The sequence below is a fragment of the Ursus arctos genome, unplaced genomic scaffold (genome assembly GCF_023065955.2).
Source record: "Ursus arctos isolate Adak ecotype North America unplaced genomic scaffold, UrsArc2.0 scaffold_26, whole genome shotgun sequence".
Taxonomy (NCBI): Eukaryota; Metazoa; Chordata; class Mammalia; order Carnivora; family Ursidae; genus Ursus; species Ursus arctos.
The window spans coordinates 12909227-12928839 of NW_026622941.1; positions in this window are offsets into that span (position 1 = coordinate 12909227).

Consider the following 19613-nt stretch of genomic DNA (forward strand, 5'->3'; position numbering starts at 1 on the left):
GCTGGCCTCATTCGTGTTCTCACAGCAAACCGTTGTACCTCCAGCAGAGCACTGGTCACCCTGCCTAGGGCACAGTTCTATCCTGTGCACCTGTCTCTTCTCCTAAACTGTCACCTCACCCTCAAGAGCTGCTTTAAAAAGATTTGTTAGCTCTGGAGGCCGTGTGTGTGTGTGTGTGTGTGTGTGTGTGTGTGTGTGTACACGTGCGCGCACGCGTGAGAGAGAGAGAGAGAGAGAGGGAGGGAGAGAGAGAGAGAGAGAGAGGTAGAGGACTTTCAATCTTGATGAGTAATTTCTGACTTAACACCAAAGATGGGCAGTGTTTCTCCTCTGAGCTATCTACTTGACACTCTCTTGAAAGATACAAAATGCCTTTATAGGGAATTTTAAATGGACCTTGACCATTTCCTGAATGTGGTTCCTCTTCTTGTTTGGAAAGAAATGAGATGAGTTAGTCTAATACTTCACTGAGGGAATGGGGAGAGGATATAAAGGAACAATCAGCAGAAAAGAAAAAGAAATTGACAAGAAACAATGGAAAGGCAATCCAAACTAATAGAGAATCTCGCTTGTAGATGAGGCACTGACCTGTCTCTTCACCTTCGTGTCCTCCCGCTCTGAAAAGTACTGCAATAGGGAGGTGGAGGTGGCGTCTGAGGTAAGGTGCTTAGTCCTTCCTTCCCGAAGACAGAGGCCTTAGAAACATTAGTCACAGCTAATGAGGTTTGATTTAATGAATCAATACCAACAATTCCAGTCCTTTCTTTATTGCTGAGTCACTTATTGGCATGTCGGTCATTTATAAACTTGTCATCTTCATTGCAACCCCATAGTTAGCATTGTGTAGGGGCAGAAACAGATGGGTACTGATTGCAGAATTTCAGTGCCTTCACAGTTCACCCATTGTGTGCTGGTGTTTAAAGTGTGCAAAGAGGTTCTCAGCCTCCATGACTAGCCAATAGAGACTTCAGGTATTTTTTAAAAATAAATTCCATATTGGGATAATAATACTATACATAGAGCTCATAAACTGACAGCTTACTCTGTCCAGATAGAGTTTTGTCAAAATTTGTTCCTGTAAATTCTGTAGGGTCACAGAGCTATTAAGTTGTAGAGTGAGGATTCACTTCCTCAGCCTGGAACTGTGAACTCGATGGGAAATGATCATATTGATTAATTATCCAGTTGTCAGATATTGACTTAGCATCTACCGTAGGAAAGGTCCTAGGACAGTCATCAGGAGGGATATGAAAAGTTCTACAGTCTGATTCCACTTCTTACCAGACTTCAGGCTCATGTGGACACTCACTAAAGCAATGGATTAAGATACTAATTTGCCACCATCACTGTCACCAGCACTATTACCATCACCACCATAACTCTTCCAGCATCACCAGCACCTCCACCAGCACCCTGGCCATCATCACCACCATCACTGATGACAAAAACATTTGTGAAACATCCATTGTTTGCACACGGCCATGTGGCACTCTCAAAAGTGGCAGCTAAGTCAAAGCTGGGGCAAGCTGACGGATTATGTGGTGGCTGAGTGAAGGTGATATGTGACAAATCCTCCTCTTAGCCTTAAGCAAACTGTAGATTCCAGTCTCCCAGGAGCTGTCAATCCAGGACAGAAGATCATGTCTTCAGAATGGAAAATGAGCACGGTTTACATCATGTTTTAGGAGGAGTTGATGACTGAGGCTTCAATCTCTCTTTCTGGGAGCCCATCTGTGCTGACTTCTCTCTTCTTGATCTAAGGCCCTACCAACCTGTTATAAAGGGTACCCTATCACATCAGGCAGTACCTTACCTCTATGAAACTAGAAGAGATACTGAACACACCCAGGCAGCATTATCATGCCAACTATAACCGCTTGAATCACACACAAAATGGCAAATGCAGAGCCAGAGAGATAAAATGAGCCAGGGTCTGCACTGGGAATTTATATATAAACAAATTTCATGTACACAGCTACACTATTCAGATGCATTTATATTCAATACATTACCATAATCACAAAGCCAAATGAAAACATAGGTGTAACGCCTTCTATAAGCCAAGGAATGTCTGAGGAGACTACCAGAAGCTAGGACAGAGGCCTGGAACAGACTCTGCCTCATAGCCTCAGAAGGAACCAAAACTGCCAACACCTTGATTTGAACTTCCAGCCTCCAGAACTATGGGACAATACATTTCTGCTTTTTCAGTCACCCAGTTTATCATACTTTGCTATGGCAGCTCTAGGAAACTAGTACATTAGTCAAATCTCAGGATCAAACTACTTCCCACAGAACATCTCTGAGTGTAGCACAGTCCTAGCATTTAACACTCAACCATAACTATTTGTTGACTGACCTATTGTGTGACTATTACTTGATGAATGGCACTATACTAGACTCTGTGATGTTACAAATGTAACATGATTTCACCGTTGAGACTCTTTTAGTCTTTGTGTGTGACAACACATAAAGTATATGTAACTACAGGGCAGGATGGAAAGGTGTGAAGCAGAGATTTAAAAAAATGAAAAGAAGGGAGCTATCACAGGGAAGGTCTTGTGGAGGAGGTGTCAGGTTGTGAAGTGCCACAGGTAAAGGTTATCTTCTGCTGCTTGATAGCACAGGGGACCCCACTAGTAATCTGATGGCTCCTGCCTGTGCCACTGTGTTTAAGTGACCTTGGGGGTCAGAGCAGGTGCTCAGTCTGGGATCCTGGGATGCTGTTGATAGGCAGGAAGATGAGGTGCGAGAATCCCAGGCAGCCTCTATGTGTTACTTCCCCTTCTGGAGACGTCTCTGGTGCTGACATGAGATTATGAGAAAGCTGAGTGTCAGAGCAGACCTGGAGACTTCTTGCAGATAGAGTGTGGAAGCCACACAGTATGCCCATCACTTGCTTTCTTTGCTGTAGTGAAAACTCCATTCGGGTTTGGGGCTGGGAGTGGAAAGTGGTAGAGTCCACCACTGGCTCTCCATCTAGTGCTGAATCCCAGTGATGTTTGTCATCAGGGGTTTTGGAGATCCTCAAGAATCTGCCTTAGTCCATTTCCTAGTCTCAGAACCTTAGAATGCGTCAGGATGTGTACCTCTGGAATACGAGGTAGAATGTGACAAGCGTCACAAGGTGGGAAGGAAACTCATAGAAGCAGGGACAACAGTGCTCCAAGTTGGCTGGTGGGGGAAGAGAGGGAAGGGTTGGAGGAGGAGTCTCTCTTCCTTGTTTGCCAGACTTAGCCCCGGGGCTCAGAGCAAGGACTGCCTTGCCCTCCAGTGCTAATAACTCAAGAAGCACAGGTTCAGAATATTAGTGAGGCGCCTGAGGCTGTCATCGTCATGAAGATTCCTTCTAGTTGATCCTCCAAAGGAGCCTGCCACCTCCTCCCTGAAACCTTTCCTGATAATCTCCTGCAGAGCTCATGGCTCCACCCGGGCATTTAAAATTCTGCTTAGCATTATGTCATTCTGCTTTATATTTTAGTTAAATGTTGATTTCAACTTCCAGACATAAGTGCCCTGAGATTAGGAAACAGGTACAACAGTGAAATATAAAAGGATGAAAAAAATATAGCAGCAAATACTAATCAACAGATATCTTAGATGGATTAATTAATTATGAAGCAAAATAGACTAAACATTTTCAGAGATAAAGATATAATTTCACAATGACATGTTTTAATTAATAAAAAATATTACAATCTAAGATATGTAAAAAGCCTAAAAAAATAAAGCTTCAGAATATACAAGCTAAAAATTAGGGAGGCACAAGGGGAAAAAAAATAACAATCAGAATGGGAGATTTTAATGTACTTCTCTCAGTCATAGATACATGTTATAGAAAAACTGATAATGACAAATTTAAACCAGATAAAAAGTTGACCTAATGGATGGATGTAGAACATTGCATCAAACTATTGCAGAAAAGGTATTCCTTTCAGGCACATATATATTCATCAACTATTTCTGGACTTTAACTCAATCTCAAGAAATTTTATTGAATTGAAATCATTTTGGGCATGATCTCCCATAAAAATGCAATTACGCTAGAAATAAAAAAAAAGTTAACAAGAATATTTTCATATGATTGGAAATTTAGACACACACTTCTAAATAATCAAAGAAGTATAGCCAAAAAGAAAGTTTAGTGTTAATCAGAACATATTTTGAACTAAACGATTGTGAAAATGCTATTTAAAATTCAAGACATAGTGTGCTGGAGCTGGCTTGTAAGAGCTTACAAGAGCCAACTGTTAAATATTCAGGAAATTTTCCAGCTGATTGTTAACCCACTAGTGGCTTGAAATCAGTCATGGTGGAGTACTTACAACACGTATATGGAATTGGCATGCTACAAATTAAAACTTTATCTTTATTCCTTTTTCCTTTCTTTTCCTTTCCTTTCCTTTTCTCCCTGCCCCCCTTTTTTCTTCCCTCCCACCCTCTCTCCTTCCCTCCCTTCCTTCCTACGTTTCTTTCTTTCCTTCTTTCTTTCTCTCTCTTTTGCTTGTTTGCTTGCTTTCTTTGTTTCTTTATCACAAGTTAGTTACCAGAACATCAAGAGATGCAGTTAAAACATTATATTGAGGGAAATTTATAGCCTCAAAAGGATGAATTACAAAAAAACAAAGGATAGAAATTCCAATTTCAGGAACTAGAAAAAACAAAACAGTATAAAAACAAATAAAGTAGAAGTAAGAAAACAATTAAGAAGTAAATTGATGGAATAGAAAAATATTATACAAAATAGAAATATAATAAAGAAAACAAACAAAATCAAAAGTCAGTTCTTCAAAAATATGAATGAAATTGACAAACTTATGGTGAGATTGATAAAAAATAAAGAAGAAATTCACAAAGAATACCAGGAGTGAAAAAGTAGACATTATTACTGATGTACACACATTGAGAAGGTGATAATAGGTTATATGAAAAACTTAATGCCAATGTATGAAAATAAATATAAAATGTATACATTCTTGGAGAAGAATATAATACACAAAATCCTTCTCATGAAGAAATAAGAATCTTGAAGTTTTCTTTAACTAGTAAAACAAAACCTTCTTATCCAGAACTCTCTAAGTCCAGATGGTTTTACCAGTAAGTTCTATAAATTTTCAAGAGAGAAATATTTCCAACTTATACAGATTCCTTCAGACAATAGAATAAAAGAGCAAATCTTTCATTATGCTTTATGACACTACCCATAATCTTGATTCTAACACTCAACTAAAGCAAAATGAGAAAGGAAGATTAGAGCCCAGTCTCACTCATGAATGTAAATGCAAAACAAAAACTGTAATTAGTAAACTAAATCCAGCAATACGCATAAAAAATACAGCATGACTAATTTGGGCTTATCTTAGGAATGCAAGATTAGTGTAACTTTGGAAAAGTGATTCATGTAATTCACCACATTAAAAGAAAAAAAATGAGAAAAATGGTGTGACTATCACAGAGATGTGGAGAAAGTATTTGGTAAAAGTCAACATCCATTCATAATGAAACTCTTATCAAAACAGGGATAGAATAAAATTTCCTTAATTTTACAAAGCGTATCTACTGCAATTTTATTGCAAACATCACACTAAATGTTGAAACTTTGAGAGTTCTCATTTGGAAATTTGGAAGAAAAAAAGAATTCCCACTTATACTTCTTCTATTTAACCTTGTCCTGGAGTTCCTTGCCAGCTCATTAATACAATAAAAAGAAATAAAAGCTATAAGAACTGAAAAGTGGGGGAAAGTAACTGTCACTATTCACAGATGATATGATTATGCATAGAAAATCCAAAGGAACCCATGGAGAGATTATTATAATTATTATGAGGATTTGACATGGTTATACTATTCACATTCAATACTTAAACAATAAATCTAATTCATATAATCGAGTGACAAATTGCAAATGAAATAAAAGAGCTATCATTATAGTCACATAAAACAAGATCATATCCTTGGGAATAAAGCTAAGAAAATATTTTCGTCCAAGATGTCTACTAAGAAAATTATAAAGTATTATTGAGAGACATTTAAAAAGAAAATGAAATAAGTGGAGAGATACACCAAGTTTATGAATCAGAATAGTCAGTTTTTTGAAAGATATCACTTGTTCTCGAATTGTTATAAATTTAATGCAAACCTGAAAAACTTCATGAATTTGTGTTTTTTTTTTAACTTGGCAGGCTGATTTTAAAATTCAGATGGATATGCAAAGAGTTAATAAGAATATCCAAGACTCTCTTGAAGAAGAAGGAATCCACTGCCTTTCCTAGATATCAAGATAAGTGGGGAAGGCAATTAGGTATCCACATGGAAAAAATGAAATTGGATTTTTACCTCATACTTTACTATAAAAGTTGATTTCAGTGGGTCGAGACTGTAGGTGGAAGGAAAATCGATAAGGAAAGATCTTGTTATGATCTTGGGGTGAGGATTTCCTAAATAAGACACTAAAAAATCCCATTAAGTAGAAAGAAAAACATTTGTAAACATTTTCTACATTAAAAATCAAGACATTCTCTTCAACAAATGGCAACATAAAAAAAGTATAAACCGCAGCACAACACACGTAACAAACAACAGACTGGTATTCAAAATATTTAAAGAATCCCCCCAAATCACTAAGAAAAGGCATAGAACCCATAGGAGGAATGGGTAAAATTCTTAGACACTTCACAAAGAAGAAATACCATTGCCATTGGGTATGTGATTAATAATCAGTGAAATCAAATACGATCGCAATGGGATTCCTTCCATACATACCCATTAGATGGAGAAAAGCTCATCAAGTCTGACAGTGAAGAGATGACAGAACATTGGGAATTTTTCCTGACTGCTGGTAAGAGTGTCGATTGGTGCACCTACCTGGAAATAAGTTATGCATTATTTAACATATTACCCAGAAATGTAAATACCCAGAAGAATAACTCCTAGGTATATACTCTACCGAATTTTGTTCATATATACAGGTAACACAAGAATGTTCGTAGTGGCACTGTTTGTGATAACCATCACTTTGATAAACCCAAATACCCATCAGTAAAAGAACAGATAAATTGCTTTGTAGTTTATTCACAGAACAGAATACAGCAATGACAGTGCTTTAACATATACAGGTACATGGAGGAATCCCACAAGCCCACTGAAAGAACACAGACAGAACAGTTCCATTTATATAAACCTCAAAACTGGGAAGCAAAATTTTATTGTTTAGAGTTGCATACATGAGTGGTAAAACCATAGAAAAAGCCAAGGAAGTATGATCATGAAAGTCAGTATGGTGGTCACCTCCAGGGAGAAAGAGCAAAGTTGTCATCAGGAAGGAGCCTGGGATCTTCTATGATGCTGGCAGTGTTCCTTTTCTTGTCCTGGCTGGTGGATATATGGGTGTCCTTTTAATTTTTATTCATTTTTTTGTTAAGCGTATCTATGTGGCTTATGTACTTCTCTGTCTGTGTACCCATACTTCATGACTTTTTAAAAATTGCACGAGGTGGGGAGAGATGATATTATCACCACTGGATGGTGGTTTCCATTGATAGGCGTGGAAGATCCTTGACCCACCGAAGTTGCTGAGGGGCCTGGCTATACTTCCTGGTAAGGAGTACATGGAAGATGTAGGACTATCCACCTGGGAGCTAAGGACACCCAGAGTCTGAGTCAGACTTTGGAAGAGAACAACTTGAAAAGGCATTTCCATTCTTTATTCCAGCTTCTCTTGCAACAGCTCTTGGCACCAAACCGTCGTTTATCATAAAATGAGCATCACAAATGGGCCAGGCACTGTGTTAGGTGCTGGCATACAAAACTCACTAAGTCATGAGCCAGCAGGGTGCTGGATAGTCTAAAGGTGGAGATGGAGTTAGGAGTTTGATGGGTCTTGGGTAGGGACACGTCCCAGAAGACATGACACCTGAGGTCTGTTTCAGAGGACAGTTGCCAGGCAAATGTGGAATAGTGAAGAATAGTTCAGGAGAAGGGAGCAGCATGTGGGTAAGAAACAACAGCTGCATTCTAGAAACAACCAACAGCTCTGAATGTCTGGAGTGCTCTTGAGTGCTTCTGTGAGGTTGAACTTGAAAGGAGGTTTACTATAGGAACCCCACCCTTTCCTAGCCTGCTGCAATTATGAGTTAAATAAATCTTTTCAGCTTTAAGAAAGTATTCCTAGAAAGGATATCCTTAAGGTACAAAAATCAATAGTAACATCAATGCATTTTTTCGAAAAGCTACTATATGCAAAATAGGTGCTGGACGGGCAACTATGGAAGGCAGGATTATGGGAATAAGATAAACAGTGTTTCTGTGGAGGCTCACAAATACGAAAGTGACAATAATGCTTGACGTTTATGTGGCATTTGGCCACTTCAGAACTTTTTCACAAATATCCCATTGGTTTTGGGTGGAGGGGGAGAGGAGCCCTGACAAGGGGCTTTGTCTATGATTGACACCATGTCCTACAGGGCATCCACAGGACATCTCCGGTCATGGGCTGCTGATCCCTAATCTGGGATTTATTAGAGGACGGATGAAGATGAGACACTTTGCGCTCCTTGTAGCATTAGTATGTGGTCTAGAATGAAGTGGCTTAGCCCTTCAGGGTTTGGTTTTTCGTTTGAATAGAATTGCTTTGAAGTCCTGAGCTGTAAGTTTTTCATTTGTTTGTTTGTTTGAATAAAGGCCAGTTCAATAGAGTTGTCACCAATACAGCACTGATAACAATAATAATCCTATAGTGTAATCCAGAGGCAGCCAGAAAAAAAGGACTACGTAAGCTATTTCACGAGGATGTATGATACATCTGATAAGGGGTTAATATCCAAAATATATGAAGAATTTACACAACTTAATATAAAAAAAACTCCGACAAACAACCCAATTAAAAAATGGGCAGAGGACTCGAACAGACATTTTTTCAAAGAAGACATACGGATGGCCAACAAGTACATAAAAAGATGCTTATCATCAGGGAAATGCAAATCAAAGCCATAATGAGATATCACCTCACACCTGCCAGAGTGGCTGTTATCAAAAAGACAAGAAATGACAAGTGTTGAGGATGTGGAGAAAAGGGAACCCTCAATGCACTGTTGGTAGAAATGCAAACTGGTGCAGCCACTATGGAAAACAGTATGGAAGTTTCCCCCCAAAAATGAAAAATAGCAATACCATACAATCCGGCAATTCCATTGCTAGGTGTTTATCTGGAAAAAAAAAAGAAAGAAAAAACACTGATCTGAAGAGATATATATGCGCCTTATGTTCATTACAGCGTTATTTACAATAGCTGGGATAAGGGAACAGCCTAAGCGTGCATGGAGGAATGAATGTATAAAGAAGTGGTTATACATACAATGGAATGCTACTCAGCCACAAAAAACGAATAAGATCTTGCCCTTTGTGACAACAGGGATGGACCTAAAAGGTACTATGCTGAGTGAAATAAGTCAGACAGAGGCAAATACCATATGATTTCACTTATATGTGGAATCTAAAAAATAAAACAAATGAACGAACAAAACAAAACAGAAACAGATTCATAGATATGGGAAATAAATCTGTTGGTTCCCAGGGTGGGGAAGCGTTGGGGGCATGAGCAAAATAGGTGAGGGAGATTAAGAGGCACAGATTTCCAGTTAGAAAATAAATAAGTCACAGGGATGAAAAGTACAGCATAGGGAATATAGCCAAGAATATTGTAGTAACTCTGTATAGTGACAGATGGTAACTAGACTTATGGGATCATTTTATAACGTATAAAAATACCAAATCCCTATGATGGACACCTGAAACTATTAGGAATTGTGTGTCAATTACACTTCAATAAAAACAATAATCACAAAGCAAAACAAAAAAAAAAATACCCCATTATACTCACTAGAATGGCCATAATAAAAAGCAGAGATAATACCAAAGCGTTGCTGAGGACAAACTGGAACCCTCATATATTGCTGGTGGGACTGTAAAATGGTGCAGCCACTTTGGAGAACAGTCTGGAACATCCTCAAAATGTTAAACTCGGAGTTCCCTTATGACCCAGCATTTCTACTCCTAGCTATATAGCCAAGAGAAAGGAAAACACAGCCACACAAAAGCTTATACACTGAAGTTCATAGCAGCGTTATTCATAATAGCCCCAAAGTGGAAACGACCCGAATGTTCATCAAATGATGCATGAATAAATTGTGGTAAATCCTCACAAAGGAATATTATTCAACAGTAAAAGGGAACGAACTACTGATCCATGCTACAGTAGAGATGAACTTTGAAAACATTATGCTAAGTGAAGGAAGTTGGACATAAAAGGACAGAAACTGTATGATTCCATTTCTTTCTTTTCTTTTTTTTTAAAAGATTTTATTTATTTATTCGACAGAGATAGAGACAGCCAGCGAGAGAGGGAACACAAGCAGGGGGAGTGGGAGAGGAAGAAGCAGGCTCATAGCGGAGGAGCCTGATGTGGGGCTCGAACCCAGAACACCGGGATCACGCCCTGAGCCAAAGGCAGATGCTTAACCGCTGTGCCACCCAGGCGCCCCATGTATGATTCCCATTTCTACAAAATGTTCAGAATAGACACAAATCCATAGAAACATAAAGTAGATTAGGAGTTGCCTAGGGCTGGTGGGGAGCGCGGGTATGGGAAGCAGGTGGGGAAAAATGGGGGGTGGCTGTTAGTGGATACAGGATTTCTTTGTGGGGTGATGAAAATCTAAAATCGATTATGGTGATGTTGCACAACTGTGAATATACTTAAAACCATTAAACTGTGCACTTTAACTGCGTGAATTGGATGGTATGTTAATTACATCTAAATAAAGCTGTTCAAAACAACCACCACAACAGATATTCCACTAGGTTTACCCAGAAACAAAGGATGATCGAAGGTATGTAATGCCTCCTACTTGCAGCATGGCATCCTGAAAATAGCACTGAGTTTGGGGTAAGAAGATGCGGTTGGAGCATTGGTTCAATCACCACGTGGCTGTGTGTCTTTAGGCAAGTTATTGAACCCCTCTGAGCTTCAGTTTTCTCACCTGTAACATAGGGGTGATAACCTTGCCCATCTCAGCGATATGGCATGAAATGAGATTAACGTCCGAAAGGTGTTTTCTTTTTTTTTTTTTTTAAGATTTTATTTATTTATTTGACAGAGATAGAGACAGCCAGCGAGAGAGGGAACACAAGCAGGGGGAGTGGGAGAGGAAGAAGCAGGCTCATAGCGGAGGAGCCTGATGTGGGGCTCGATCCCATAACGCCGGGATCATGCCCTGAGCCGAAGGCAGACGCTTAACCGCTGTGCCACCCAGGCTCCCCTGAAAGGTGTTTTCAATGAAACATCAGTTTGCCCCAGAAAAGGAAATTATTGTTGTTGCTGTTACTTTGCCCTTTCGTAGGATCTGCTTGGTAGGTCTATTGTCAGGCAGTGTTTATTTTTTTGTCTCCTGCAAGGTAGCTCTATATTCTGTCTACCAAATAGCAAATTGCTACATTGTTTCTTTATTGTTTGACACTTAGGTTCTCAACCTAATAGTCTGTTTACTTAAATATTTCAGAGTCTCTTAGCATTTCAAAAGAGTATTTTTAAACATGAGCTATGAAAAAAACCAGAAGAGGAAATAGAGGCACAATTGCTCACTCTTCTAGGCTCGGCAGTTACCTATTGAATTATGTGCATATACAAGCAGAGGAGAAAAACAACAAAAACAAGACGCATTCCCTTACAAATAGAAATATGAATTATCTATAAATTTGCTGATCTGTGCCCAGCCTTTGTGGTTAACATACATAATTTCACCCCCACATGAAAGCCTGGCATGAAAATGACGGTTCCCAAGGAAAGCTTTTGTTATCCTGAACAGTGGTTCAGAAGAAGTTTGTGCTTCAGTCTGATGGTCAGTCTTGTTATAAGACACATAGTGATGAGGGCCCCCAACAGCTTTGAGAACCGGAAACCAGGAGGTTCTAACTGACCTTGAATTCTAGATCTTGACTTCTCTGTCTTTTCTTTCGTAAGTTTACAACCCCACTGCGGTTCGGTTCTAGAGGACATTTGATGAAAATGTTATTTTTAGGGAATACATAATTTCCTACATTAAAATTCAAAAACCCAAGAGGGCAGCTTAGACTTGTAACTGTGTGATGCGATTGGCCACTGGTGTCCAACAAAATCTGAGCGAGAGAGAACGAGGGGAAGAGGCTGTACACCGAATGTGCCCCAGCCCTGAGAGGAGGGTGTCAGAGTCCCAGCCTCCAAACAAACCCCCTCGCCTGGTGCTCACCTGACTTCATCACCTCATTTGTGGGAATCCACTGGCCAAGGGATATGTCATTTTCCAGGGCGGAGAACAGCCCTGCAGAGGGGCTGTGGCCCAAATGTCAGGCATGGGGCAGACTGTCGGGAGAGGGGAGGGGGCGAGTTTCCTGCCTCTCTTGGCACAGGCCTCAATTTGCTGTGATATGATTCAGACAGCGTGCTGCGCAGGACACTGAATATAGTTGCAACTCTGAGTCAGCCACAGGCCCTGCTTCCTCATGGCTTTCGAAGCTGTGTGGGGCTGCGTATCAGACATGGACACAAGTGTCTCGCCAGGGCTCACTTGCTCCTCACGTCAGATCGAGGTCTTCCTTAGGCCTGACCTCTGTGACTAATGCATGCTTTCAAAGAGACACTGGCCCAGTTGGCAGAAACCCAAAAGTCTGCTGTCTGGGAAGTCTGAGTAATGGAGAGTTCTCTCTGGTTAATTTAGATTAACAGGGGCTTAGCTTAATCTATTCATAGAAGTTATCATCTATAGCATTTGTATATTTCCAGTTTTCAAGGGATTGAAATTTATTTACTGTTCACTTACTGTTTCTAGTGTGTAGGCTCATATCTTAAAGATGCTGAAAATCCAGTTGATAATCTAAAACACGTGAAACAATTAAGAAGGCATCATTAGGGAAACTGGGATTCAGAAAAAAACAGCAATGAGGAGACAGTTGTGGTCAGAGATGATTTTCTGGAAGAGGTGCGGTATCCCCTGGGCTTTGAAGGACCAGCAGGATTGACCTGGCCTTGAGGGAGAACAGGAAGAGCAGGGGAATGAGAACGAGAGCTAGTTAATACAAAACAAGAGAGAAAATAATTTAACCTTTCTTTGCCTGCTCAGAAGGCTCATAGGGACTTTACGGGACTCCAGGATCCTTCTCGATCAAAATGTGCGATATTGACTAGTAGAGTACGCCAGCTGATGGGCAAGCCTCTAAGAGAGGAGAGTGCTGACAGCCTTCATTTCAGTTCCCGAGTCTCCTTTTGGAGACATGAAAACTAGGATATGTGAAAAAGCAAATAAAAGAAGCTTTATTGTTGAGCTAGTGAAAGGACAGAGTATATGCATCCAGTTAGGGAACTAGCCTCTTACCCCAGAGCCGTCCTCATTCACTTGGTAACCATGGGTCACACAGGAAATAGCTTCATGCCTTAGCCTGAAAAATGGAACTAATCACAGGTCCCCCTGTGTGTAAATAAAACTGCATCAGGGATAAGCACTGTGCATATTACTCCTCATGCTCTCTGGAAGACAAGATTAAAATAGGTTCACAGAATTATGATGATGATTACATATGCCTGGAGACTGGGGATTGATTTTTCAATTCATTGATTTTAGAAGTCAGTCATGGTGTTGGGCTACAGAATCAGAAAGGTTTACTTGGCTTTGAATCCCAGATCAATCTCTCATTGCCTGCACCATCTTTCCTTCCTACATTAAAGAAATACGTATTAACCTGTTATGTGTTCTGATAAGTTACCTACGGGTCTTGGGGTCTCAGTTTCCTCTTTCATAAGATAAAGATTAAAGTATAAATCTCTTAGGGTTTTGATAATGTCTGGCATATGGAAGATCTTTAATTCATATCAGTTCTTTAATTAATGAGTGAGGGAGTTAAATAAGGCATGGTTACTCAAGGAGCTTAAAGCATGTGATAGGAGGGAAGACAGGGCAGTGGCAGATAACAACGCAAGGCAGAACACAGCTAGTGTTAGAGATGGGATATGAATGAGTGGAGACTGTCTGGATGGACAAGATGGCCTTTACTAAAGGGCCAGGCTCCTGGTCATTGAATGGGGAATGTGAATCCTGACCTGCTGTTGCAGTGAGTGGCCACCAAGCAAGCAGGATGGTGTGAGGTGATTCGAGGAGATGTCCCAAGTCATAAGTCACTTTAGTTACCTCTTAGTTTAACATTGGCTTTGGGGGAAGCTGCATGCATGCCTCCATCTTTTCCTTTATTCGCGTATTCATCCATTGACAAAATGTTTATTACTCCCTTCCGTGTTGGGCGTTCTCCTAGCACTAGGGATACAACCAAAGAATTTACAGAAGAGTGGAGAAGAAAAACAAGTAAATGGACAGTTATAAAATCACTGTGAATGCTAAGATGGCCATTGCCTGACTACCTCCTGGGGGTGACACAAAACTGGATGTTGGCTCCGGATTCTCCATCTCTGGCTATGGTATCTTAGGGAGGAAAATAAACTCACTCAGTCTCCATGTCCCCTCTGACCTCTACTTCATTGGTTTGAGGTTCAACTGAAATCACATACTTAAAAGCTCTTTGGAATCTATATTATGCCACATACATGTGTATTTTCATATATTAACCATCAATGAACCCATCATCTTATATTATCCTACCAGATCTGACCATGATTTTAATTTTCTGTAATAAACAGTAGCAGATTTATTGTCTTTTTTTGTTTCTTGAGGTTGCTTCTTTTTGATGTGAATCTCTGTAAACCCTTACGTACTAGCTCTTTCTGCTAATGTAGTTGTATTCATGCCTGTGTGTCTGCGTCAGATGGGATTTTAGGAGGGACTAATAAGGTTTTAAACTGCCTTTGGAAAGGGGTGAGGGGACTGATAATTAATGAGGAAGAGACTAAAGCGTAAGGATTAGAGGAGAGAGTCAAGCGTTATAGAAAGATCACAATAAGAACACGGAGGGTGGGGCTTAGCAGTGTAAGGGGAACAGAAACGCGAATAAAACCGAGAAGAATAGAATGAGTTGAGAGCAAAAGGCGGAGGAAGAGACAGGTGCAGCCATCCAGCTGGTGGAGGGGAGAAAAAGGTGCCTCCCATTTTAAACAGCTTATGTCCTCTAGCTGCAATATTTCTGCTGATGTCTGAATAGAGAGAAAAATGTGTGTGTATGTGTTTGTTAATAACAGTTATCTATTTATAGGCCTTAAATTATACACCATGAAAGCCTCTCTGAGACAAGATGTGTTATTTGGCTGCCAGAAGGAGAAGTTAAAGAAAAAAAAAAAAAGCACCAGAAAGGGGGGGGGGGTCTTCTAGATGTGTTTTTTTTTTTTTTTCCTTTTCTTCATCCTCTCTATCCCTTTTCTTATGGTTAATGACAACTGTCAACTCTGTTTGGGAGCCAAACTCCAAAGAGGTGAAGAGGAGATTATTAAGGTCTTCCTCCAGGAGAAGGGGCTCCATGGCTTCCTGAGAACGACGTGACACCCAGATCACATCCTTTTCCAGCAGAATCCAAAGGGGAATTAGACAGCATCATTCCTAAGATCTTCATATTTCACAGGATGAGACTGAGGCCCAGAGAGCTTGTCCTGCCCAAGGCCTCCCTCCAAGCTGGGACAGAAGAATGTTTGCTAGTTCATTCCAGGGCTCCTTCTACTGGGATGCCCATCCAGCCCTTGTTCCTTTATCAACTCCAGTTTTCTCACTCATCTATGAAAAGAGAAGGCTTGGCATCCTTTTTCCTCTGGCTTCATCTTTCCAGAGAACTGTCGGAATCCCCTAATGACCTCAAGATGTCCTTCAGGTAACGGAACATCCACACTTGATTCTAAGTTCACAGTCACAAGAGGGTGGTTAAGAGCATAGCTTTTGGCGTAGTCCAGTTACTGTGTGACTTCAGGTAGGTCACTCAGTCTTAATACCACCGTTTGCTTATCAGTAAAATGAGGATAACAACAGAACTTCTTTTCTTGGGACTGCTATGGAGGTTGAGTGAGGAAATACATGTAAAGCACTTAGCAAAGAGGTAGATACTCATTTTCTTTTTTATTAGTGTCGTGATTTCCTAATGGGTTGGAGGAGTTAAGATTCCAAGATAAGAGCTTTGATGTGAACCTCAAATGCAATGACCACCCCTCTGAAAGGATCTTCCCGTTCAGGCTGATGATGGAGATGATGCCAGCAGTAGCCTGCCAAGTCATCTACAGATAGTCTTATTAAGGACGTCAGCGATAAGGAAAAAGGATGAGGGGGGCAGTGGTGGGAGGGAAGTGGGCAGAGGCAGTCAGTGAGTATTAGAGCCTGGGCCTCTTCATTTGAGAGGAAAGAACCCATGTCTTCTGTCTTCCTTCTTTCTTTACTGGCCTTCAGGGTGTCAACTTGAGGGTGAGGAGGAGAGACCTCTGGGGGGGTGGTTCAGGGAAAGAAACCACTTGCCAAGTTCTGTAGTCTGAAATATCTTCTTCATCTCACATACTAGCCCTCTAGCTTCCACCCATATAAAGTTTGGCTTATGTTCCACTTCTCAATCATCTTTTGCTACATTTCTTTTATGGAATACTTATGACTATTATTTTATTAGATTCAATGACTCTTCTGTGATTTGAGAGCAGATTATGATTGCCATTGGCAGAGAAGTCAGATGTCTAGCCCAAGATCCTGTGTTTGGTCATTGTTCTCCTTAGTCCTAGGGGGGAGGGGCTGCTCTTCCCACTACAACACCTGATGGTCCTTGACAAGAACTTCACACTTTCTTCTGCTCTCATATACATTCAGATGCACATGCACCCATACTTTTAAAAATCATCAAAGCATTTCATATTAAGAATTTCTGGCTTAGGGTTAAGCTGAACAATACATTCTTTTCTTTCTTTTCCCCTTAGGGGAATACAGGCCCTGAAACCTGAGTCTGAGAAGATCTATGAAGGGAGGTATAAATGAAACCTACTATTAAAATCTAGCTCTAAGCAAAACATTCCATTCTGATATCTCTTGCAAACAATCCAAGGAAGGGGTTATTGTCTTATATATCTTATCTCCTATAATACTTGTGATGGGGCTTTGAATTTAGCAGGGTTTCAACAAGTGAGTTCTTCAGGTGGGAAGTGAGGTAGGAAGTCTTCCTGGGAGGCCTCCAGTGCTGATATGCTCAGGAATGGTTACTCACTGATCCTATAACCCCATGTGAGTAAGACACATTACAGACACTATCCCTAATTCTTAAAATAACCCCAAAAGGTAGGGATTGTTCCTATTTTACAGTTAGGGAAATGGAGGCTCAGAAAATCGGCTCAATTCACCAAGTCAGTATGAGGCAGTGTTGGAATCGAGAGTTCCCTAGTTCTGTGTGGCTTCAGCCACCAGGCCGCCGCCCCTCATCACATTGGGTTCAGCGCCGTACCTGGTGTTTCTCTGCATTGGCAGGGTCATTTTTTGTCTGTGTGTGTGTCAGGGTGTGTGCAAAGGGCCCTGGCTGAGAGTCCCTTCTGCAGCCTCAGTAGGGGGTGCCATTGGCAGGCTGAGAGCTCGGTGGGGCCTGCGTGGGCGCCCCTGTTGGGAGAACTTGAAAAGTGGGAGGGGGAATCTTCCGTTACTAAGCAAGGACCTAGGAGCTGTTGTCAAGGAAGAATCCCAGGCCTTCCATAAAAGGAAGGTCTCCCTTCCCCTGCTGGCAGGGGAAGTGCTGCCTCAAGCAATGAGTCTGACAATTTCCCCAGCCCACCTGCGCATGGGCAGCTCTGGAAAGGAGGCCCAGGGAGTGGGGGTGGGGGAAATGACCTGGAACAAGTAGGTGGGACCTTTGCTTGAAGGAGTCTGGCGGAGAGCAGCAGGGGAGGCAGCCCTCAGCAAAGCATGAGAGCTGAGGCCCTTGGCTAAGCCATGTGACCACTCTCCTGCCTTCCAATCTTGTCCCCTTTGATCTGTCCTCCAACATCTACCTGGGAGATTTTCCCAACATGCCATAATTCTGCCTAAATGTCCTTCAGGGTTCCCATCATCACTGGATAAAACCCAGCTTATTTTGCCTGACCAGAGAGGGCTTTTTCCTGACCTGACCTTTTCCTGCTTTACCGGCCCTTCATACCACTACCTCTTTGGCCAGTCCCAAGTGCTTGTCTGCCTCAAGCAGAGCAGTGTTTCCCGTGCCTCTGTGCTTTCACACGTGCTATTTCCGGTCTGGTGTACCCTCTCCTCACACACACCAAAACCCTTACTGTCAGGGAGGTCACACTCAGACCTTCAGCACAGGCCTCTCATGCCAACACCAGGGCCATCGCTCTCAGCAGCTTGTCAGTTATGACACCATGCTTGGCATTACCACCTCATTTCTGAGACCCCGGCCCACTGCAGCCTGGGGGCGGGAAGAGCTAGACTTCGAAGACAGTGCTGGAACAGGCGCGTTCCCAGTTTAGACTGTGCCCCTCTCCACTCCAAAACTGCTGATGGGAAGTGCCAGGTACCAGGGTGGCATCCCTCAACCTCCCTCTGTCATAGCTCCCCATCTTTTTGCTGTGTCTTCACATGGCTGAAGAAAACAAGGGAGCTCTCTGAGGTCGCATTTATTTATTTATTTATTTTTTAAAGATTTTATTTATTCATTGACAGAGAGAGAGAGATAGCCAGCGAGAGAGGGAACACCAGCAGGGGGAGTGGGAGAGGAAAAAGCAGGCTCCCAGCGGAGCATGGAGCCCGATGTGGGGCTCGATCCCAGGGCTCTGGGATCACGCCCTGAGCCGAAGGCAGATGCTTAATGACTGGACCACCCAGGCGCCCCATGGGGTCTCCTTCGTACGGGCCCCAATCCCACTCATGAGGGCTCCACCCTTGTGACCTAATCACCTCCCGAAGGCCCCCCACCGAAGACCACCACTTTAGGTGTTAGGATTTAACAACTGAATTGTGGGGGGGGGGGCTATAGACTATCTATAGACTATAGATAGTCTATAGCACCCCTTACCTCACCTCACCCTGCAGTTCTTAGGGAGAGTGGAGGATATGAGATTTAAATCAAGTTTGAGATCCAAGTTTAAAGCACCAGTGATTTTTTTAAACCTGAGAATGATGAAGCCCAACCCACAATGTTACTGAAGGGAAGAGAAAAGGAGGTTGGGAGGCAGTTTATATCCGGCAGGGTTGAGACTTCCCCCAGCTGCCTCCATCTGATTCTCTTTCCTGATTTTGACCAACAGGCAGTTCCTCTGTCCCTTCCACCCTCTCCCAAATGCATGTGGAGAGCCGTTCTCCACGGGGGTGTGTAATAGCACACATACTTGCAGAGCTGGTGAGTCATCTCAAGCTTTCACCATAGGTTTCCCTTTACAGACAGCCAGGGAACACCTGTGCGGACTGAAGTGTCTTCATTATGTCATGACGTCCTCTCGCCGCCGACGTGTGTTTTATTACGCCCGTGTTTGCCGATGAGGCTGAGTTACACTGTTTGCCCAAAGTCACAAAGCTAGCAATTCTGAGGCATTCAGTCAAAGCCACATCTGGTTCTCAAGTCCACGCTCTTTCTCCTATACCACTGCTGAATTCAGCTCAAAAGAAGTATTTATTAAGCACCCACTGTGTACCAGGCAGAAAACA